Source organism: Gorilla gorilla, chromosome 13 (assembly GCF_029281585.2).
Source record: "Gorilla gorilla gorilla isolate KB3781 chromosome 13, NHGRI_mGorGor1-v2.1_pri, whole genome shotgun sequence".
NCBI lineage: Eukaryota > Metazoa > Chordata > Mammalia > Primates > Hominidae > Gorilla > Gorilla gorilla.
The window spans coordinates 92,512,754-92,534,683 of record NC_073237.2 but is presented as its reverse complement, the minus strand read 5'-3'; the positions used below and the strand labels follow the sequence as shown (position 1 = coordinate 92,534,683).

Here is a 21,930-nt window from a genome sequence, read left to right as displayed (position 1 = left end):
AGTTAAATTTTAGAAACATGTTTTTTTCTCACCTCCACTTCCAGGTGAAAGAGGCAGTCCGGGAGATACAGTTTCGGTAATGAAAATGGTATTTTCCAAATAATTTTGATGGTTCATGAGGACTGCTGGTTAGGGTATTGGAAATTAGGACTCCATAACACATTCCATGTGGGGTAAAATACACGTGGGATGAACATTAGAAACATGGAAATATGAAGGAGTGAGAATTGTAACTCTGGGGATAGAATGCTTATTTCTGAGGTGTGTGTAGCAGTAAAAAGGAGGATATTCATTGCTGGATGGGAAGATGCATTTATTTTGCATATGAGCATTAGTAGAAGTAATTAATAACTAATAATGGATAACATTTTTGAGTTCTTACTCTGTGTCAGATAGTATCTTTTTTTTTGAAACAGAGTCTTGCTCTGTTGCCCAGGCTGGAGTGCAGTGGTGCGATCTCAGCTCACTGCAACCTCCACCTCCCGGGTTCAAGCGATTCTTCTGCCTCAGCCTCCCGAGTAGCTGGGACTACAGACGCCCGCCACCAAGCCCGGCTAATTTTTTCTATTTTTAGTAGAGACGGGGTTTCACCGTGTTAGCCAGGATGGTCTCGATCTCCTGACCTCGTGATCTGCCTAACTTTGCACATATTATCTCACTTAATTTCTTCCGATAACCATCTGAAATGGGCACCCTTATAGATCCCACAGGTGACACATACAGGCAAAGCCTCCGGTTCCAAAGTGTCAGAAGCCTGCCTCTTGGACAATTGCTTGCTGCGCACTCTAGGCTGAATGTATGGGAACAGATGCTAAGTGACAGCTCCTCATGATGAAAAGCCTTGACGCAGAGTCAGAAAAGCCTCCTGTGAGCCCCATGTTACCACGTGTTGGCTAGGTGGCCTTGGCAAGTCGCTTCCTGGCTCTGCTGCCCAGGTCCCCTTCACTGGTTCACTCTGTCTCCCTCCTGCTCAGATGAAAGCCACGGGCCAGTGGCGCACACTGAGCACTTCTAGGGGAGACAAAGATGTGTGCAGTAAGGCTGTCTGCAGCCCTGAAAGCATGCCTCGAGGGAGGACACAGAGCAGGGAGCACAGGACTGCAGCTCTGTGTGACAGCAGAGCATACAAAGGGACGCACCAGTGACCACGAGTGAGCTGCCCGCATCTGGAGGGAGGCTCAGGGGAGGGCTCCAGGTCAGGTGCGGGAAGCTGAAGACTCCCCTGACCCCAGGTGGACGCAGCTGGACGTGGAGGGGCAGGTGCGGCCGCAGGCCAGTGAGAGTGTGGTCACTCCCAGCACAAGGCCCAAGGCCGGAGGCCTTGAATGCGAGGTGAGGACTGTGGCCTGAGCAGCTGTCAGTGATGAGCTGGTGGCAATAGGATGGGACGTACAGGAGCCATGCTATCCACCTTCCCATGTGGAATTAAGGTTAACTCCGGTGGCACAGGAGGGGCGGCAGCCATGGAAAGAGGTGGGAGGAATGGAAAGGGCAGGAAAGTGGAGGCAGGTGCCCCTCTGAGTTTGTTTCCAACTGGCCTCATCTAAACCCACCTCTAGGAAACTTTGATATGTGTAATTTGCAGTTGGAATTCAAAGCAGACTGAAACATTCCTTTTTGTTGTATTTCGTAACATAAAGAAAAGAAAAAGTGATTGCCTTTAAGCAGATGTACAAGATAGCTCAAGAGTATTTAAAAGTATTTAGAAGAGCCAACTATTTTTGATAGCTTGACCAATATCTTGGGAGAGGTCAGCCAGTGAAGTGCAGAAGGGTATTTCCTATTTATTTGATCAAGTTTGACCAGAACACCTTGGCAATGCTCTGCGACCCATGAATACGCACTGCTAGAATGGAAAACCATGAGAACACGTGGCCACATCTTTTTCTTTTTTTTTTTTTTGAGACACAGTCTTGCCGTGTCACCCAGGCTGGAGTGCAGTGGCACAATCTCGGCTCACTGCAACCTCCACCTCCTGGGTTCAAGCAATTCTACTGCTTCAGTCTCCCAAGTAGCTGAGACTACAGGCACCCGCCACCACACCCAGCTAATTTTTTTTTTTGTATTTTTAGTACAGATGGGGGTTTCACTCTGTTGGCCAGGCTGGTCTTGAACTCCTGACCTCATGATCCGCCTGCCTCAGCCTCCCAAAGTGCTGGGATTACAGGCGTGAACCACTGCGCCCGGCCGTGGCCACATCTTTTAACATATATCGCATAACACAATCATTTCCCTGCGTCTTTGGGTTCTCTCTGCCCCACCCGGTTAGCCTATATCAATGCAATTTAAAGTACCATCTCCAGCCAATTTCATTTCAGCACAATGAAAGCTAAAGGAACTTAATGGCCAGCAATTGAGGGTTCTGCTGAAATTTTCTTCTGGAAAAAGATGTAGAAGATAAAGCTTTTGATCAGCTTTGAGAGCATTCTTGCCTGCAGGCTGACCACAGTGGTCTGGACTTCCTCTGTGTTTATAGGAGTGGCGCTCCTGTCCTGGTCTTCCACCGCAAAGCCACAGGCACATCTGCAATGCCTCCACTTTTAGTGCCTGCAACTGAAGGGCTCAAAATATTCCATTTGTTTCCCGTGGCCCACCCCTAATTTTAGTTTAGTATTTTTTTTTTTTAACATTCCCATGCCCATAGGGAAACCGTTGGCTATTTTTGGCTAGATAAATGGTTCATCATCTACTGCAGTTGACTTCCTTTTATGATCAATTAGTTTGAGGTTGTCAGTGCTGCTTCAAAGCTGCTATGTATCTTTCACACCTCTCTACCCTGTAATTTATAAGCACTATGGGTTTCAAAAAAAGAAGAAAAAGAAAGAGAGAGACAAAAAAGAAACCCTACAGTACTTTTATTAGCTGCTGAAATGCATTAGGGTGCATATACTTTGAACTGCACAGGGGAAGATAACCGTGCCTGTAATTGGAATAACTCGCATCCGTCCCCTCTCGGCTCCCTTTAATAACCTCTGCATTGTTTTATCCCCAGGATTTATTGATGACCTGCAATGGCCCTCTCCTGGGCCCCCGCCCACTGGGGTGTTTGTGGGGGAAAGGGCAATGCATGTGGCCCACTCCCTGACCTGCGCCTCTCCATAAATCAGAGCCTGCATTCGCCCGTGATGGGGAGCCAGCTGGCAGCTGTTGTTGGAGGAGCTCAACAGGAATCAAGGCCTGTGATCTTTCCTGTTGCTAACAGGCCTGATTTTTTATGGCTGTCAGCATCCTTGGAACGGCCAAGGCAGGCACGAAGGGAGGCTGGGAGGGCAGGGGCCCGATGGCCCTGGATCTGTGCTTTCTTCTCCCAAGGGGGCAAGCCACAAAGGTCTCTCCCTCTTCCTCCCTAGCTGGGGGGCTTGGCCTTATATTCTGTTTCTGAAGAAGTTTCCTAGGGTGTGCGAGTGGTGAAGCTCAATGTAACCAAACACCTTCTAGAAAGGAAAATGGTGGCCAGCTTCCCTTTGCCGATGGTTCATGGACCTTTAGTGTCATGGCCCTATCTGAAAAATGACAGCTGTCCCTTTCCACTGGAGTGATGTCTAAAACAGTCTGGTCCTAAATGCCTTTGATGCTGAAGTAAAAGCCATTTCTTGAAACTACTTGGTGAGTCAGCTGGGCACGGTGGCTCATGCCTGTAATCCCAGCACTTTGGGAGGCCAAGGCGGGCGGATCACGAGGTCAGGATATCAAGACCATCCTGGCCAACATGGTGAAACCCTGTCTCTACTAAAGTACAAAAATTAGCTGGGCGTGGTGGCTCATGCCTGTAGTCTCAATTACTAGGGAGGCTGAGGCAGAGGAATCACTTGAACTCGGGAGGTGGACATTGCAGTGAGCCGAGACCGCGTCACTGCACACCAGCCTGGGTGACACAGCAAGACTCTGTCTCAAAAAACAAACAAACAAGCAAAACTACTTGGTGGGTCCAATGTTTGGATGTTTTGCTGTTTCAGAGTGTATGGACAGAAACTGCAAGGAAGATGAGACAGTAGGAGGTAAGGGGAAAGGATGAAAGGCAAAGAGCTTGCCAGACATGGGGAGAAACCCCAACCAGTTTTGAGGTGCCTAACTGGGGGCATTCACTGCAGAGATCAGTTCTTGAGGTGGAGCAGCGCCACGGTGGGTGCATGGGACTGGGCACCAGTGGGCGCAACCAGATGATGGGCAGTCCCTGTGTGGTCCGCAGTTTGCCTCCAACAGGCTCCGCCTCCAGCAACAGAGCCGGCCACAGGGCAGGGCTGTGTAGTCAGCACCGAACAGCCTGCAGAAGCCTGGAGGAGACAGGCATAGAATCCCAGGCGCAGCCCAGTGCTTTTATAGGGCAGAGAGCGAGTCTATTTATTTATGAGGGCTTGAAGCCAGTGTCAGACCCTAGGGATGCTAAACTTACACAGAAAGCAGACATACCCAAGATACCACATCCAGAATATTCCAGGGGACAATCCAGGTTCTTAGAGCCGTTTAGGTGCTGGCTGGAAAAAAGCCATTCAGGTGTTTCCCAGGAAGGGTGGATGCACACCTCTCTGCAGTCCAGTCGACTGCAATGGGCAGCAATGGGAGCAGAGGTTGCAGTGATGTGAATGTGGCTGGAAGGGGCTGCGAGCCAAGGAATATAGCAATCTCTAGAGCTGGGAAACAAGGATGTGGGTTCTCCCCTGGAGCCCCAGGATGCATGTAGTCCTGCAGGCACCTTGATGCTAGCCCACCACAGCCCATTTTGGACTCCTAACATTCAGAACTATAAGAAATAAATTTGTGTTGCGTTAAGCCTCTAAGTTTTTGGTACCTGTTACAGCAGTCGGCCTCTGTATCTGCAGGCTCTGCCTCCACTCATTCAACCAACCATGGGTAGGAAATATATAAAAGAAAACAATAAAAAATAACAATACAACAATAAAAATAATAGAAATTAAAAAGAATACGTACAACAACTATTTACATAGCGTTTACATTGTCTTCGGTATTGTAATTCATCCGGAGATGATTTAAAGCATTGGCAGGATGTGTGTGGGTTATATGCAAACACGACCCCAGTTTACATCAGCAACCTGCACATCCTTGGAGGTCCTGGTGCCGATCTCCCACAGATTCCGAGGGACGATTGTACACTCATCTTCATGCGATGGCTTTTCTCCATGTTAATTTCACTTTTTAAAAAAACATTTTTCCCCTCATACAAACTCTCAGTCTCCCTGTGACTGAATATTGCCAATGATGTTCTGAATGACTCAGGTGAAAAGTGAAGGATTGAGGTGGAATTTGTTGTTTGAGAACAGATCTAACAGCCGGAACAAATAAGTCTTGCATAGGAAGCCAAGTTGGGAGCCAGCGAGGAAGGATAAGGGGGCAGGGACTCAAAGTAGGCGGTCCACTTTCCCTTTGGGGGTAATTTCACTGGCACGGGGTGCTTTGTACAGGGCCCTCTGGCCATCTCGGTCTTATAGGTCTGGACCGGTGTTTGAGAGAGAAGTGACTAAATTTTTTTTTTCTAACTGATAAATCCAATTTAAGGAAGCAAATAAGCACACACAAGTACAGGCATACAAAAGCCTCACACATGATTTGATCCCTGCTGATTTCATTTCACACCTGAAGTATTGAGCTTGGCTTTCTACACAAGCTGTTGCACAGGTACGCAGTATCTGACAGTGGGTTAAACATGGGTGGGGTCTGAGAACTGGGGTGAATCAATGGCTTCTCTTCTTATTAGCTAGGTGACCTTGAGTAGTTCATGACTCTCACCAGCTCCATTTCCACGATGTGGTCCCACCTCATAGCATTGCTGAAAACATTAAATGACACTGATGCCCGCTGTGCCCTTATCACAGTGCTGGGCACACAGGCACACAGGCATGCTCCACGAATGTGAGTTTGTTATGTTAATAATTAATATTTGGCAGAACTAAATGCATGGCTTAATTATTCTTTTAACTCAGGTCATAATCTAACCCACAGACGATGAAGGTGGTAACGATAAAAACAGCCAGCATTTATTAATCACCTGCCATGTGCCTGCCAGACACTCTTTCAAGCCCTTTACATATGGAGTAATGAAAGTCCAGGGTGTTTCGGTAGCTTTCTGGATCACCTTGCTAGGCAGTGGCAGCACTTGGATTCGAACCCAAGTGGTCTGAGCCCAGAGCCTGACTGGCCTTTTGGTCATGCTACCATTCCAGGGAGACCTGTCCCGTGGCCTGACTAGGCACAGAAGGGCCAGCAGATCCACTTCTGCTCCTGATTTCCTTATGATCAGTGAGGCGCCCTGGACATTCTCCTTAAGATTAAATGACACTGACTAATATCTTGGAGATGGCAGCCAAGAAAAGTCTTGGCTTTCGATGGAATCTGGGAGGAGAGGTGGAGGAGGCCAGTTGATTCTTTAGCCAGGTGAGTTGAGGTAAGTCTTCTGGGAATTTCTCCAGCATCGTGGTTGGGGCAATCCCTGCGACTTCTAGTGATTGCTTAGAATGATTCACCTTGGCACTGCCTTCCGGACACAGGGTGAGTACCAGGGTGCTCACCTTTACTGAGTAAGTCATTGCCATGATTAGAACAGGAACTACTGTACTTTCCGGGATGTTGGAAAATGCGGATACAGAGCTCAGAGCAAGCCACCTTAAGGAAAAGGGTGACAATTTCGGGAGCTGATATTTGAAAAAGTACAGGACAAGTAGGAGTTAGGGAAAATAGGTAATACCGAATATCCTAGACATCAGAGAACAAAGTTATCACAAATGCCCAGGAAAGACTAAATCCTGGAAGAGGTTAAAAATCCGCTTCCAAAAATCCGCCTAGAAAGAGAAGTGAACACCGTGATTAAAATTCCTGATCTGTGATGAGACCTGAAGCGGGAAGACTAAGGATGAAGTGGGTAGCTGGGCTCAGTGACCTCACATATCCTTCCCAACTCAGGTTCTCTGATTCCCTCAGCAATCCACATCACGTAAGCTGTAGGGATTTCCCTTGCTCCATATAGCAGCTGCTCCATTTTACCCGAAGGAAAAATATTTCAGAATAGTTTCTAAACTAACTGCATCCTGCCTCCCCTCCAGTCCTATTGTTTGAGGAATTCTTTCATTCCTCTTCTTCAACCAACTCCTCTCTGCCTCCTTTTCTCTTTTCTCCCTTCATTTTCCTACTCCCTCCTTCCTCCTCTCCTTCTTCTTCTTCCTCTTCCTCCCTCTTCCTGCTTTCCTTCTACATTCTCTGCTTAAACTTCTGACTACTAGAATAATTTCCAATAGGATACAAAGAAAATGACCTGGCTTCGAAGATTTCCATGCTATCTGATACCACCTTCACACTGCACAGTTGGCAGTGCCCAGGGAACTGAAGTAAAGACATGGGTCTTCTGCTGAACGAAAGGCTAAATTAAAAAAAAAATTTTTTGGCTGTCATACTTTCAGTTTAAATCTCGCAGTTGTATTTTCATAAAATAAAAAATTAAAGTGAATTGCTTATGCATTGCAGGGTGATTAGGCTGTCCTTGAGGTTTGAGAAAAACAAAGTATAATTTAGTTCAAGCTCATGTTTTGATTCCGTAGTGGGAAGGCTGCAAATTTCCATTGCACAATAATAACATTTCAGCCGTGGCTTCTGAACCTGGGGGCGCTGTTGCTATAAATATTATTTCCATTGGATTATGTTGTGTTGAGGCCTGGATTATGTTAATATTTTAAAAGTCTTATCTCAGCTCTTACATGTTTTAAATACCAGGAAGAGTGTAATGGGGAAGCCAAGGTTATGTAGACTAAATGAACTGCTTAAAACGAGCTGTGCTTTCTCCCTGGTTGGTTACAGTGCAGATTGGGAGAGTTAGCAACTCTTTTCTCAGAAGCAACCACACAGAGCCAGCAGGAGCCTGCGGGAATGGGAGAAAACCTAAGCAGACAATGGAAACTCGGGAGGAGCAGAACTCACAGAGGCCAAGGACAGAGCAAAATAAATCAGTGGCAGAAGAAATAGGGCAAAGTTGATTTTCTACCCTCTTAATCCCTTCTTACATAGCCCAAATATCCTATTCAGTACTTCATTCATTCATTCATGCCACCCCCATCTTATTATCAGGAGAGATTTAGAGACAACGGAACCTCAAAAACAAAAGCAACAGCGTGAATGAAATGAACGTGGGGAACACGCAGAATGCAGCCGAAGGCATGAAGCCAATAGGAAGCTGGACAGTGGGATGTTGGTGGAGGGTTTTTTTTCAGTTTGACACAATCAAATTTCCTATTTCGTAAACTTTGGTTCTTGTTAGCCTAAATGCATTTTGATGCTTGCTAAAAAAGAGTAGGATAAATCCAACCACTTTGTTTATTTTCGTATTCATTTCAACGGAAATAATGGTGGGATTAGGGAATGCAAAGAGAGGGAGCTCTGTAGGTGTGACGATGAAGAGAGTTAACAGAGGATGGAAATCCGATGGGAAATGCAACAGAAGATGGATCCAGGGAAGCGGAAAAGGAGAAGAGGAAGCACCAGAGACAGCCATGGGGTGCCATGTCGGGGAGGACCCCTGGCCTGGGCTTCCCCAGCAGCCCAGGTGATGGGCAGCAGAAGGTTCCAGACTCCACCAGAGGCTCTGTTTAGCTTCTGTCACCTCAAGAGTCTTATCAGTTTCTACCTAGGTTTCCAACACAGTAGATGTTCCATAAATGCTTGTTACACTCAACCAAACTAAACCACTCAGGTCTAAAAGCGGTGAGTAGAAGAACTGCAAGGAAAAAAACCATACATTGTGTGAAATAGATAATAAAAAATAATAGTAAGAGACAAATCATAAAGGACTAAAAGAAGGGCGCCTTTCAGATGGTGTATGGGTCTTTCCTTCTAGAGTGGAGAAACCGCCTCCATCGCGGGCTTCCACGGCACCGTGCCCTATCTACTCCACAGTTCATAGAAACCTGGATTGTAAGTAACCACCGGGTCATCTTCCTTCCGACTGGACTTGAAACTTTGAGCAGATGGTGAGCGTGTCGGTTTTGTTCATTGTTGCACAGTGAGTCTAGCATGATGCCTGGCTGAAAATAGTTGCTCCATATATGTTATGTTGAATGAATGAGAAAAGGAGGCAAACTTAGAAGGGGCTCATGAAGAAATAGGGGGAATTTAAAAAAATTACTAAGGGCAAAAAAAGATGTTGAGACGTTTTGAATGAAGAAATTTAACTTGAAAAAAATTTTTTTTAAAAGCTCTGCAGTGAAAAAAGGAAAGAATGTTATCAATAATAACAAAAATAATAAAGATGTGTGTATAATCTCCTGGCATTTTCGTTTCTTTATCTGTAAAATGGACTTAATAATATCAACCTAAGAGGATTTTTTGGTGAGGATTAAATGAGACTATGTGTAAAATGTTCAGCATTTGTTGGTCTTTACAATTAATTAATATTGTTAAGTTGGAAGTGATAGAAGCCAGTTTGAACTTATGGGGGAAAAAAAAAAAAGCAGGGGGTTGCTTTACCTACAGTGTAGAGAAGCCAAGAGGAGGGCAGGGTGGGTGTGGGAGCTGGGAAGGCCTACCGGTCCCCTGGGTGTGTTGGCTTCGTCCTCACCATCCACAAACCTGCCACCATGGCCCCAGCCGCTCCAGACCCCTGTCTCAACAGCTTCACAGGTAGAGAGGAATGGACGTCTCTTCATTCAGCAGACCCCGAGGTCTTTGAGGAGCCCCATCTGAAATGTGTGCTCACCTCTCTGCCCCTCGCTGTGGCCAGAGACGGGATGTACCATGACTACCTTTGGCTGGGTCACATGCCCACCTTTCAAATAGAGACAGAGGTGCAGGGACCAGCCCCACAGGGTCGGTGGCTCTCTCCCCCTGTGCGGCGACGAGAGAGTGTAGAAATAAAGACACAAGACAGAGATAAAAGAAAAGACAGCTGGGCCCGGGGGACCGCTACCACCAATGCGCGGAGACCGGTAGTGGCCCCAAATGTCTGGCTGCGCTGTTATTTATTGGATACAAAGCAAAAGGGGCAGGGTAAAGAGTGTGAGTCATCTCCAATGATAGGTAAGGTCACGTGGGTCACGTGTCCACTGGACGGGGGCCCTTCCTTGCCTGGCAGCCGAGACAGAGAGAGAGAGGAGACAAAGAGAAAGACAGCTTACGCCATTATTTCTGCATATCAGAGACTTTTAGTACTTTCACTAATTTACTACTGCTATCTAGAAGGCAGAGCCAGGTGTACAGGATGGAACATGAAGGCAGACTAGGAGCGTGACCACTGAAGCACAGCATCACAGGGAGACGGTTAGGCCTCCGGATAACTGCGGGCAAGCCTGACTAATGTCAGGCCCTCCACAAGAGGTGGAGGAGCAGAGTCTTCTCTAAACTCCCCCGGGGAAAGGGAGACTCCCTTTCCCGGTCTGCTAAGTAGCGGGTGTTGTTCCTTGACACTTTTTGCTACCGCTAGACCACGGTCCGCCTGGCAACGGCGTCTTCCCAGACGCTGGTGTCACCGCTAGACCAAGGAGCCCTTCTGGTGGCCCTGTCTGGGCAAAACAGAAGGCTCGCACTCTTGTCTTCTGGTCACTTCTCACTGTGTCCCCTCAGCTCCTATCTCTGTATGACCTGGTTTTTCCTAGGTTACGATTATAGAGTGAGGATTATTATAATATTGGAATAAAGAGTAATTGCTACAAACTAATGATTAATGATATTCATATATAATCATGTCTATGCTCGAGATCTAGTAAAACTCTTGTTGTTTTATGTATTTTATTATACTGGAACAGCTCGTGCCCTCGGTCTCTTGCCTTGGCACCTGGGTGGCTTGCCGCCCACACAGAGGATTGAGGAAATCCTGGTAGACCAGGCAGTTGCCCCAATTTGTGTCTAGGATCTTCAATCCATGAAAGCTATGAATGGTGTTAGCTAGAGTAAAATGCAGTGGAAAAGCAACGGGAAGGAAACGTGCAGCTTTTCCTCACGATTTCCACTCTGTACATAGTTGAGTAAGCAGGTGCCCGCCACTGGCTTTGCGTCTTGACTGCTGCTCTGATAGCTTAAAGAACTAAGAAGCCAAATGTGAACGTGGTGAAATTCAATGTCCAGTCCTGCATGGTCTCAGAGTAGCTGCCCCTGGAAGCTGCCTTTCCTTTCCCCTCCTCCTCTTGTTTAAATAATTAAACATCAAGTTTCACAGAAGCAGCTGGGCGCATTGGCTCACACCTGTAATCCCAGCACTTTGGGAGGCCGAGGTGGGTGGATCACCTGAGGTCAGGAGTTCGAGGTCAGCCTGGCCAACATGGCGAAACCCCATCTCTACTAAAAATACAAAAATCAGCTGGGTGCAGTGACACGCGCCTATAATCCCAGCTACTCGGGAGGCTGAGGCAGGAGAATAGCTTGAACCTGGGAGGCAGAGGTTGCAGTGAGCTGAGATCGTGTCATTGTACTCCAGCCTGGCGACAGAGCGACTCCCTCTCAGAAACAAACAAACAAACACAAACAACAGTTCCACAGAAGCAGGCATCACAGCTTCTATTTCCCCTTGCATACTTCACATTAGACAGAGTGCCATGTTCCCGTGTTTACTGAGTGCTTTTTAAAAACAAATGGATAAACAGATGAGTAATATCATCCAACACCAACCAGCTTGCAAAATGAAACCATCGTGTCAAACTGGTTTCTGTGAAAGGAACTCGCTGAAAATAATGGAAAGTTTTGCCTCAGAAAATACGTCTCCTGACCTAGTTTAAAGTCCTTATTTGGATGCCGAGGATGTACAGATCTACCAGTGTGGCAGCCTCCTGAAGACACAGGAGATTTGGTCTCCGAGAAGGTTCCAATTAAATGGCTTCTTTATTGTTTTAAAGTAAGCTATTTTAATATTTCTCAGTGAAAGATTAATTTATCCCCTTGTATGTCAACCCTGAGCACTTTTTGCTATTCCTAAGCAAAATCTAGTCTGAAAAGGCAGCATAGAGATCCAAAGAACGCACTGACAAAGGAGCTTGCCACCAAGACCACAGTAACACAGTCCCTTGAACAGCTCCACTCGAGGCCACCCTGGTGGAGTGAGTGGATTCATGCGGTCCTGAAACGGCTCCTAAATAAAGTGAGCTTTGAATCATATTTTACAGAAAATTGGGGCTGGGCGTGGTGGCTCACACCTGTAATCCCAACACTTTGGGAAGCCAAGGTGGGTGGCTCACAAGGTCAAGAGATCGAGACCATCCTGGCCTATATGGTGAAACCCCATCTCTACTAAAAGATCAACATCCACCTGGCCAACATTGTGAAACCCGTCTCTACTAAAAATACAAAAAAATTAGCCAGGCCCGTGGTGGTGGGTGCCTGTAATCCCAGGTACTCTGGAGGCTGAGGCAGAAAAATCACTTGAACCTGGGAGGTGGAGGTTGCAGTGAGCTGAGATCGTGCCACTGCACTCCAGCCCGGGCAACAGTGCAAGACTCCATCTCAAAAAAAAAAAAAAAAATAATAATAATAATAAGTTAGAGCCATGCATTGAAGTCAAGAATAGGGCAGGAAACTGGAAAAATAAATTATCTAGTCATAAGCATGACTTTTAAAGCAAGACAGCTCTCTTTTTATCTGCCTTTAGGACAATATATTCCTCTGAGATTAATGAGGGGAAGGGAGGGGAAGTGTGAGATCGGACAGGGAATGGCTGGGAAGTTGCTCCAGTGAGCTGCCTCTTCCCTTTGGGCTATGTCCAGAAGCAGGATTGGCGTGAGAGGTGGGCACCGAGAGAGGGGCTTGGGAAGCCAGGGCCAGAGGAGCCGAGGTGTGAACACTTGGAGGATGCAGACAAGCTGCGGAAACTTGAGATCTCTCAGGGTAGCAAAGACAATCCCAGGGGTGGCTGGGAAGAGATAGGAGGGTAACTGGAAGAGGCCACAAAACATGTGTGAGGCACTTTGAAAGCAGCATCCAAGGGTCAATCTGGATTTACCAAGGTGATTAGAGTGAAAAAGAAGTGAGAGAGGAGGGAGGGAGAAAAACAGTAGGAGATAGAGGGAAGGAGAGAGGAGGGAGGGTACTGCTTGGTCAGGACAGTCTAGGTAACTTTAGTAACAGATAAATCCTGCACATCTGTGGTTAAACAGCCAAGGTTTGCTTTTTGCTCCCTTGCACGTCAGCCTCCCAGTGACTCAGAGGCCCAGCTGAGGGCATGCCAACTTGAGATATGTTATCACCATTGAAAAAGCAGGACAAGAACTGGCAGTTCTGGTTTTCAAAGCACGCACTGGCCCTCAAAGCTTCCTCCAGGAAATGGTGCACGTCTTTCCCACTCACATTTCACTGCAAGAACAAATCACATGTGCGATGATTTCAAAGGCGTGGAGAAGGTCAAGCCTATCAAATTCTGGAAGATATGGGGAGAGAAAATTGTGAACAGCACCACGGCTGACACAGGGAAGAATGGCGAATGCATAGCCGCAGAGGAGCTGCTGTAGCGACCTGGTGCTTGTAGAGAGCTCACCCTAAAAAGGATGCTCTGCCTTCATGACCCCGGGACAGTTTCTAGCCCTCTCGTCTCAATAAGACATATTTCAAATTCTCAAGCTTAACACTCTACAGTTTTCAATGTAAAATTAATCTTCATCTGCACAAATGTTAAAATCTGCCTGAAGAAGCTGTCCTCGGTGAAGGAGGCCTGTATTGTGTTCTTGGGCGAATCATCTGTGCTGAATGAAGGGCTGTGTGACAACAGAATATTCTTCGGGAGGTAGAGGCGTCAGATTGAGAGGCTGCCACAGTTTAGTGAAGACTTGCCACGGGGACCCCTAAAGAGAGGCACCGTTGCTTTGCGTTCTGCGGGGGCAGGCCCACAGTCAGGGCGCGGCAGAGCTGTGGGGGCCAGCAGCCCCCAGCATGGGCAGAGAGAGTGCCCAGGGAGTGGGCTGGGGGCTGATCAGATGTCTGCCTCTCTCAGGCTCTCTGTTTTGGTGGTAAGGCAATTGGGACAGTGATCTGTCCCCTGTCTGATAATCTGTGCCAAAATTTAGGAAGTAACACGTCCTTCAGGGATTAAAATATAAGATTGAAACACAGTGGTGTGGAGCAGTCATATGCAATGCGTGCTTGAAGGAGACGGGTGACCCTCAAGCCACCAAGGCCTGTATGTCCCTTAGTCATCTATCAAAAGCTTACTGGGCACCTCCTATGGACCAAGGATGTTGTGGACACTTGAGGTGTAGTGATGGGCAAGATAGACATGCTGGATGCTCTGATGTGCCCCCCAGGTCACCCTGAAGGAAGGACACTGCTGAGGACATTGCTAGCAGGGAGTCCTCAGCTGTCAGCCTTTTTGCGGACTGCCTGAGCCACAGGGAGCTGCTTCCCTCAAGATCACAGCGCATTTAGAGAGCAGCCCAGCACCAGTGACGGACCAATGAGGAGCACAAAGCCCAGTGGTGTGTGTGCTGACCTGGGACAAGGCCGCAGGGATAGCCCACCCTCAGAACTCTCTGCAGGGATAGCCCACCCTCAGAACTCCCTGCAGGGATAGCCCACCCTCAGAACTCCCTGCAGGGATAGCCCACCCTCAGAACTCCCTGCAGGGATAGCCCATCTTCAGAACTCTCTGCAGGGCTGGCTGATATTTCTGGTGAGCTGGCTGTGGTGTGCTTTCCCTCCTACCCAGTCCTATTCCCTTCCCTTCTCTTCCCTTCCCAAGATGGGGTTCCCGAGAGTACACCCTGGTAAATCTCCATCCTTGTCTCCGAGAGTCTGCTTCCTTGGGAGTCCAACCTGTCCCAGACACAGCCTGTCCTCATGGAGCCTACACACTAACGAGGAAGGCAAGTATCAAACAAGTAAAGAAACAAGCAAATGTCAGATGGCCATAAGTGTTATCAGGAAAATAAAACGGTGTAACAGGATGGTTACAGAAAAGGCAACACTGGGTGGAGCCGTCTGGGAGGGTTTGGTGGAGACATGATATCGAGCAGAAACCCGATTAATGGAAATCTAGAGGACAACATCCCAGAGAGAAGAACAAACATAAGGGCCCCAAGACTGAAAGAGGTCTGATACGTGTGAGAAAGGAAGAGAAGTGCCTTATGGCTAGGGTGATGTGCACAAGGGGAGGTCACCATGGGCTTAGTGAGGTCAGTGGGGGCAGGCCATTTTGGATTTTATTTAAGGGCAATGGGAGAAAGGGGGATCCCAGTCTATACAGGGGCTTTCTGTGATTTAGAAAAAGGAATCCCTCTCTTAAGTAAAAAAAAAAATCACATGAATGACTAGTTCAGTGCAGGACTTGAACAACCATTCACAGTGTCCCTGCAGGGGATAGTGGGAACTGCAAAAGGCTGAGCACTCAGCAGAGAATGTAAGCAGGAGAGGGGAGGGGAGTGAGGAGATAGAAGAGTGTCAGCTCTGGGGTTCAATCAGCAGTGTCCAGCCTAGTTTGCCGAAACAATCATTCCATGAGCCAAACTGCTGTTTAAATCGATGGCCAGACACATGCATCCTATTAGGAATTAGGCAAAGCTGCTGCTGGGAGGAGGCACTCCTTGACTCAGCCTGGCTTTCTCAGCCTGCTCACTGGTCACCCCTCAGCATGGGGTGCACATGCATCAACAGTGTGCCTCTGCCTCCCACAGACCCCCAAACCTGTACATGCCCCAAGTTGTCTAGCACAGCTGAGAGGCCTGTGTTTCTTTGGATGGTTAGCTCCATATCTCTAAATAATAAGCTCCATGTCTTATATTAGATAGAAATTATGTTCAGCTGCCAGCACAGAGAGCCAGCAAAAGTTGCTTAAACAAGATAAAGATTTGTTTCTCTGTCACATAAGAGAATCCATACGTGAGGAGCAGAAAGATGGAAGGAAATTGGACCCAAATGATTATGGATCCGCCGTAGCAACCCTGAAGTCCCCACATCTGGCAAGAAAGAGGCAGGAGAAAGGAAAAGGGGGATGTCCCAAGTGTTTTTTGACCTTTTAGGGAGCATGTTCATAAGTCCTACCAACAACTTTGGTGCAGACTTTATTGGCCCTAACTTAGTTACCTATGTCCTTGCCACCTCTGTCCTGATACAGATGTATCACTATTGTCGTTAAATTAAGAATCAAAATTTCTATATATATATATGTATTTTTGAGATGGAGTCCCACTCTGTCATTATCTCAGCTCACCGCAACCTCCACCTCCTGGGTTCAAGTGATTCTCCTGCCTCAGACTCCCAAGTAGCTGGGATTACAGGCACCTGCCACTGCGTGCAGCTAATTTTTGGTATTTTCAGTAGAGATAGGGTTTCATCATGTTGGCCGGGTTGGTCTTGAACTCCTGACCTTGTGATTTGCCTGCCTTGGCCTCCCAAAGCTGGGATTACAGGCATGAGCCACCGTGCCTGGCCCTCAAAATTTCTATTTTTATGACTACGTGGGTATTGTTTACGCTAGCTCCATGAAATACATCATTTCTTTTCTTATAAAGTTTGTTTTTCCTAGAGTTGTGAATAGGCTTTGTTTTTGTACTATCTGCCATCATCACAGCTTCAGCCTCCCTGCCCTCCTGTCTCTGCAGTCTCCATCATATCAGGTATTCTCCCTTTCTTCCTCACAAAGGCCTCCTCGCCTATGGCTGATATCAGGGTCCGCAGCACAGCTGTTATTCCTGGACTTGCTGTTACCACTCTTATGGGTTGTAGGCACTATTTCCTGGGTTCCATGTCTTTTTCCTTCATTTACTGGAATTTCTTTTCGCTGGAACTTTCCTGCTTGATTACTCCTAGAACAACAACCCAAGAGGTGCTGGTCCAGGCTCCAGACATACAGAGAAGAATGAAGCATAATCCCTGCCCTGAAGGGTTTCACAGCCTGTTGATCAGGAAGACATGTGGAAAGATACATAATAACACGTAAGTGCGCTTACATGCTCTGTGAGCAGGACAATGACATCTATTCTTGGGATCAGGCAAGGCTTCAGAGTAGAGGTGACACCAGGTTTTGAAAGAAGACTGACTATTTGTTCAGTGGAGAAGTAGAGGAAGGCAATTCCAGGGAGAGGTCACCACATGGGCAAATGCACCAAGGCATGGCAGACAGAGCCAGCTAGCAGAATGGTGAGTTCAGTGATGCGGAAGCATAGAATACGTCGCGTAGGTCAGGGCTCAAGCATACAGAACCGAGCATGCTTCCTAAGTTGCACACAACCCATTTGTAAACTGCTGAGCATGTCTTCTTATTTGCAAATTGTGGATGACCTAAGCAGGTCTGTAGAGGCGGACAGGGCATTTAAAAACCCATACATTTCTGCCCAGAAAATCAGGTCTCTTCAATTCTGATTGCCAGCTTTTCAGTCCCAATTCAGACAGGAAGCTGAAGGGTTTCCATCAGACCTACACAGCACTCAACGAGAAATCGCTTGAGTTTTCTCAAGAGATAAAGACTTTTTATTACAATGTAACGAAGTATAATTGGCTTAGTTAACCTAGTATGCAAAATCTTGGGTGTTCTCGTGGTGCTGTGAAATGTTATGATTCAAAAGAATTTCGGCTCCCTCTAGCACTGCAAACCTCCCCTGCCTTAAAGTGCTAAAATGTTTCTTACTTAGACTCACACTTTGATTTTCCTTCAAAACACAGAGCTTGCCCAAGTCACGGAGGGTAAAGACGTCCCTACCCCTTTCCCACCTTTTTGGATTATTGGTTTTTTTCTATATTCGTCACATTTCTAAGTGCTTCAAAGGGGACTGGGGCAGACATAACCTCACCTCATAGACTCCTTCTGGCTCCACATCACAAGTCTCCTGGGTATTTTTACATTATTATTGGTTGAAACATATTTAAAATATCTTTCCTCCATAAATGTGTGTGTGTGTACAGCTTCCCCGTCTCCCTGAAATGCCCATTTATAGGTAGGAAGTAGCCAGTTGGACAACTGTTTTATGGAGAGGCTCATACCTCAGAAAAACTATGGTCACACCCCTTCATATCAGAACCCAGAAAAAGGTTTTTATTCTCACTGTCATTTCAAATTGTTTTTGCCGTTATAGATCAAGGTGTTCCAGTGATTTTGTCAGGATAGCTCTTTAGAAAAAAAGGAATCAGGGAGGAAACAGCCAGTTAAATGGGTTGAAGGAACCATGGGAAGGTGTGTATGTGAGTGGGGAGGGGAGAGGGGGCTTAACACTAATAATATTTTGAAATGTACCTCTAAACTTGAAACCTAGTTGATAAATGTTGTTATGGAAATTCAAAAGTATTGGGTTTCATTTGTTTCTTTCTAGCAAATATCGCAGGAGCGCTAGTCAGATGCTGGGTGGTTGCCAGACAAGCAAGCCAGAGGAACACGAAGGCCCTGCCATCGAGGAACGTGCCAGATCTCAGGGCCCCTAGATCAGGAGTCCTTCAGGGGGGCCTGCCACACTCCTCATGTTTCAAAATGAATTTCCATGCTTAACATTACACCGTCTGTCAAGTTCAAAGAGCCTTCGTGTGTTGTTTGAAACCGGGTGTCGTTGTGTCGCCCAGGTTGGAGTGCAGTGGCACGACCTCGGCTCATTGCAGCCTTGACCTCCTGGGCTCAAGGGATCCTCCCACCTCAGCCCCCTGAGTAGCTGGGACTACAGGTATGTCCCACCACACCTGGCTAATTTTTGTATTTTTTGTAGAGATGGGGTTTTGCCATGTTGCCCAGCCAGATTGGTCTTGCACTCCTGAGCTCAAGCAATCCTCCTGCCTCAGCCTCCCAAAGTGTTGTGATTACAGGTGCGAGCCACTGTGCCTGGCTGCAGAAGATTTTCTTTGATTAAGCCCATCTCACTATGATTTTTCTTTCTATAAAACCCCCAGCATTCCCACTGAAGACCCTTGTTGCTTCTGGAAAGGAGTATTAAAGTATCAGTCTTCCTTTCCAAAATTCAAACCCAAGCCCATGTCCTTCTGGAATCATTTCTAGATGTGTGTGTGTACAGATATATATATATATGTATATAAGTATTTACATATTGTGTGTATATATTAAAATTTATATATTTACTCACATTCATGCGTGTATACATATATATTGTACACACATATGTGTATCTATGTATATGTATTTAAATTTGTTTGTGCCTCATTTTTTCTTCATACTAGAAAAATGCAATATTGAGAAAATCAAACATAAATTGGTTTGTGGTTCTAGATGTCACAGCAGTGATTGCAGGCATTTTGTAATGGTCACTGGGTCATCTCTCTAAGCCTGCCACCGTTTGGAAGTGAGTAATATTATACAGTTCCAGTTACAAAGCCACTGCACTTAACTAAATCCTCATGTGGCAGAGAGAAGCCCTCTGCCAGGGGGAGAAGCCCAGTCCCGTGATCAAATCCCTACTGGGCTGATCAGCTATTGGCAAGTTCCTGGGCATGCTGGCTGGGGTGCTGGGGGGTGTCCTCCAGGACAAGTTCTCAACTTCAGCGGCACATCGGAGTCACGGAGAGCTTCCAAAAACCCTCCTGTTGGGGTCCTTCCTTTATGGAGTCCCCTCTGATGGGCACGGGTGGAGGCTGGCTCAGGGATTTTGAAATGTGACGCCTATGTTGAGCCCAAGTCGGGAACCCTGGCAGCAGGGGTCATTGGTATTTGAGGACACAAAGTAAGAAGGCAGCCTGTCTTCTCTTTTCCCAGAGGTGGAAGGTGGTGGGAAGGAGCAGGAGGGGCATGTGCGGTGCCCCTGGAGGCCACCTGCCTGGGCTTTTTCGGGGCCAGCAGCCTCGGAGGCTGTGTGGAGGCTGCTGCCGCACATCTGGCCCTCAGCACTGCACAGACTGTGGAAACCCTGTAAGATAAGCTCCCAAGAATGAAAAGAAGGCGGTCTAAACTTTCTGGGTCCCAGCGCCAAAGCAGGAGGTCCCAAAACCGCAGGGTGGGGGCGGGATCATTTGCGGACACCAAAAGCCAAAGGCCAAGAGGACTCTGTTTTAGCAGATTAATTTATAAGAAAAATATCAGAAGCAAAGGCACACATGGGAATATTGTTATTGGAAAGAACATTTTGCAAAGGAATTTTTATAAATGGAAACTGCTTCAAGTTCAAGCCATATTTAAAAACACAACCACATGGGTGGCAGGAAGGAGGGTACCAGCTGTGTTCATATATTTTCCTAAAGGGACACCCAGCCCCCCTCAGCTGTCCCCAAAGGGGGCAGGAGGGTCTGTGGGTCCTGCTTACTTTGGGAGCCCTGGACTTGGCCCTCGGAGGCCTTGGTAGCCTGGTGAGGATAGTAAAACATGGGAGCTGTTCTGGGAGCGCCTTCTCCAGAGATAAAGACTGTTCTTCACCAAGATGATTCCAGGAAAGTTCATTTTAGAAATGGAGAAGAGAAATGGAGACAAAGTATGTACGAATCGCACCTGAGTGCAGAGTTAAGTCTATGGCATTTGCCCAAAGAATCACTCAGGAAATCTTCTTTCCCTTCCTTTGACTCACAGCAGAATAAAGGAGATTAATTTTGGGTGGACGGTTGGTGGCAGAAGTTGAGGGAATTTTGGAACATTGAAGAAAATAACTATTTGAATAGACCAGAAGTGAAGGTTTGCTGTGGTGTGCAGCCCAAAATCTAGTTCAGGCCATCTCCTGTGACATTTTTTTAAATTGCTGTGTTCGACACAACCTTAGGCCTGAGAAAACTTTACTTTCCTAGAAAAGCACATTTACATGTGAAACCCGGCATATGCCCCAGCACTCAATTGCAGGGAGTCGGCCCCCATTCCTCATGGCATCTGCGGAGCAGTGGCTGGCATGGGGCAGTCCCCCCAAGTGCATCCGTGCATAAAAGAGGTCCGGGAACACCTCCCCTGTGAAAGCCCGGGGAGCAGTTCTGAGGTAGACAAAAGACCCTCATGTATATTAATACATTTTCCCCCAAATTAATAATTTCGGTTCCAGGAAACAAAAAAAAGACTTTTTTGGACTTCTATATATTGCATCATAGCATATCAATGTAATCAGTAGAATCAACTCTGTTCCTCTTATTACTAACAATTAACACATTGTGAGCACACACTATAGACTCAGGCATTGTTTGAGAAGACTTCATTCGCATATTATTTTAAGTCTGTTTTCTATTGCTTGTAGTAGAATGCCTGAAACTGGGTAATTTATAAAGAAAAGGAATTTACTTCTTACATTTCTGTAGGCTGGGAAGTCCAAGTGGAGGGGGTGCATCTGGTGAGGACCCTCTTGCTGGCGGGGACTCTGCAGGGCCCCAGGGTGGTGCAAGGCATCCCATGACGAGGGGGCTGAGAGCACCAGCTCAGGTCTCTCTTCCTCTTCTTATAAAGCCACCCATTCCACTCCCTAATAACCCATCAGTCCATTAACCCAGTAATCCATTCATCATTCATCCATGAATGAATTAACCCATTCATGAGGGCAGAGCGCTTGTGACCCAATCACCTCTCAAGGCTACCACACTGGGGATTCAATTAAAAAGGAGTTTTGGAGGGGACACATATCAAAACCGTAACACATATATGAACTATGAATGCATTGTTATCCTCCAAACTGTATAAGAACTCCTATGCCCATTTCAGAGATGAGGAAATGGAGGCACAGAGGATTTAGTAATGACACACAGCTAATGAGTGGTGAAATGGAGACCCCAGCACAGGCAGCCTGCCCCTGAGCTTTGTCCCTCTAGCCACTCCCGCCTGTCCACTCTGAGGTTGTTGAGTGGATGCCCATGGATTTGCCTGCTCACACCTTGCGTCGAGATGCCCTGCCACGCACCACCAACATGGCTCCATGGCAGCTTTGATAGTATCGCCTGGCCCTGCCCCTGCCCATAGTTCACTGCTCTACAGACAAGCCCTGAACTCATTGTTAATGAATTCTTTCCCCAATATATTTGAACTTGAAACTACACAGGAGACAGGGTCTATTTCTCGCCAATAGTTGTAAAATCTGGAGCTGTTGGGAGCTGTATTTGTCACCACAGGGAGGAATGCACTCCACAGCCAGA

The 21,930-nt window shown here is 46.9% G+C and overlaps 1 long non-coding RNA gene across 1 annotated transcript in view; it reads right to left on the bottom strand.

Annotated features, from left to right (window-relative positions):
• LOC109028242 (uncharacterized) overlaps positions 1-21,121 on the bottom strand; it is a 36,065-nt gene extending 14,944 nt beyond the window's left edge. The window contains exon 1 of the long non-coding RNA XR_004071431.3: positions 21,096-21,121. This is a non-coding gene — a long non-coding RNA (uncharacterized lncRNA). The remainder of the gene's footprint in view (positions 1-21,095) is intronic.
• Positions 21,122-21,930: the final 809 nt, after the last annotated feature.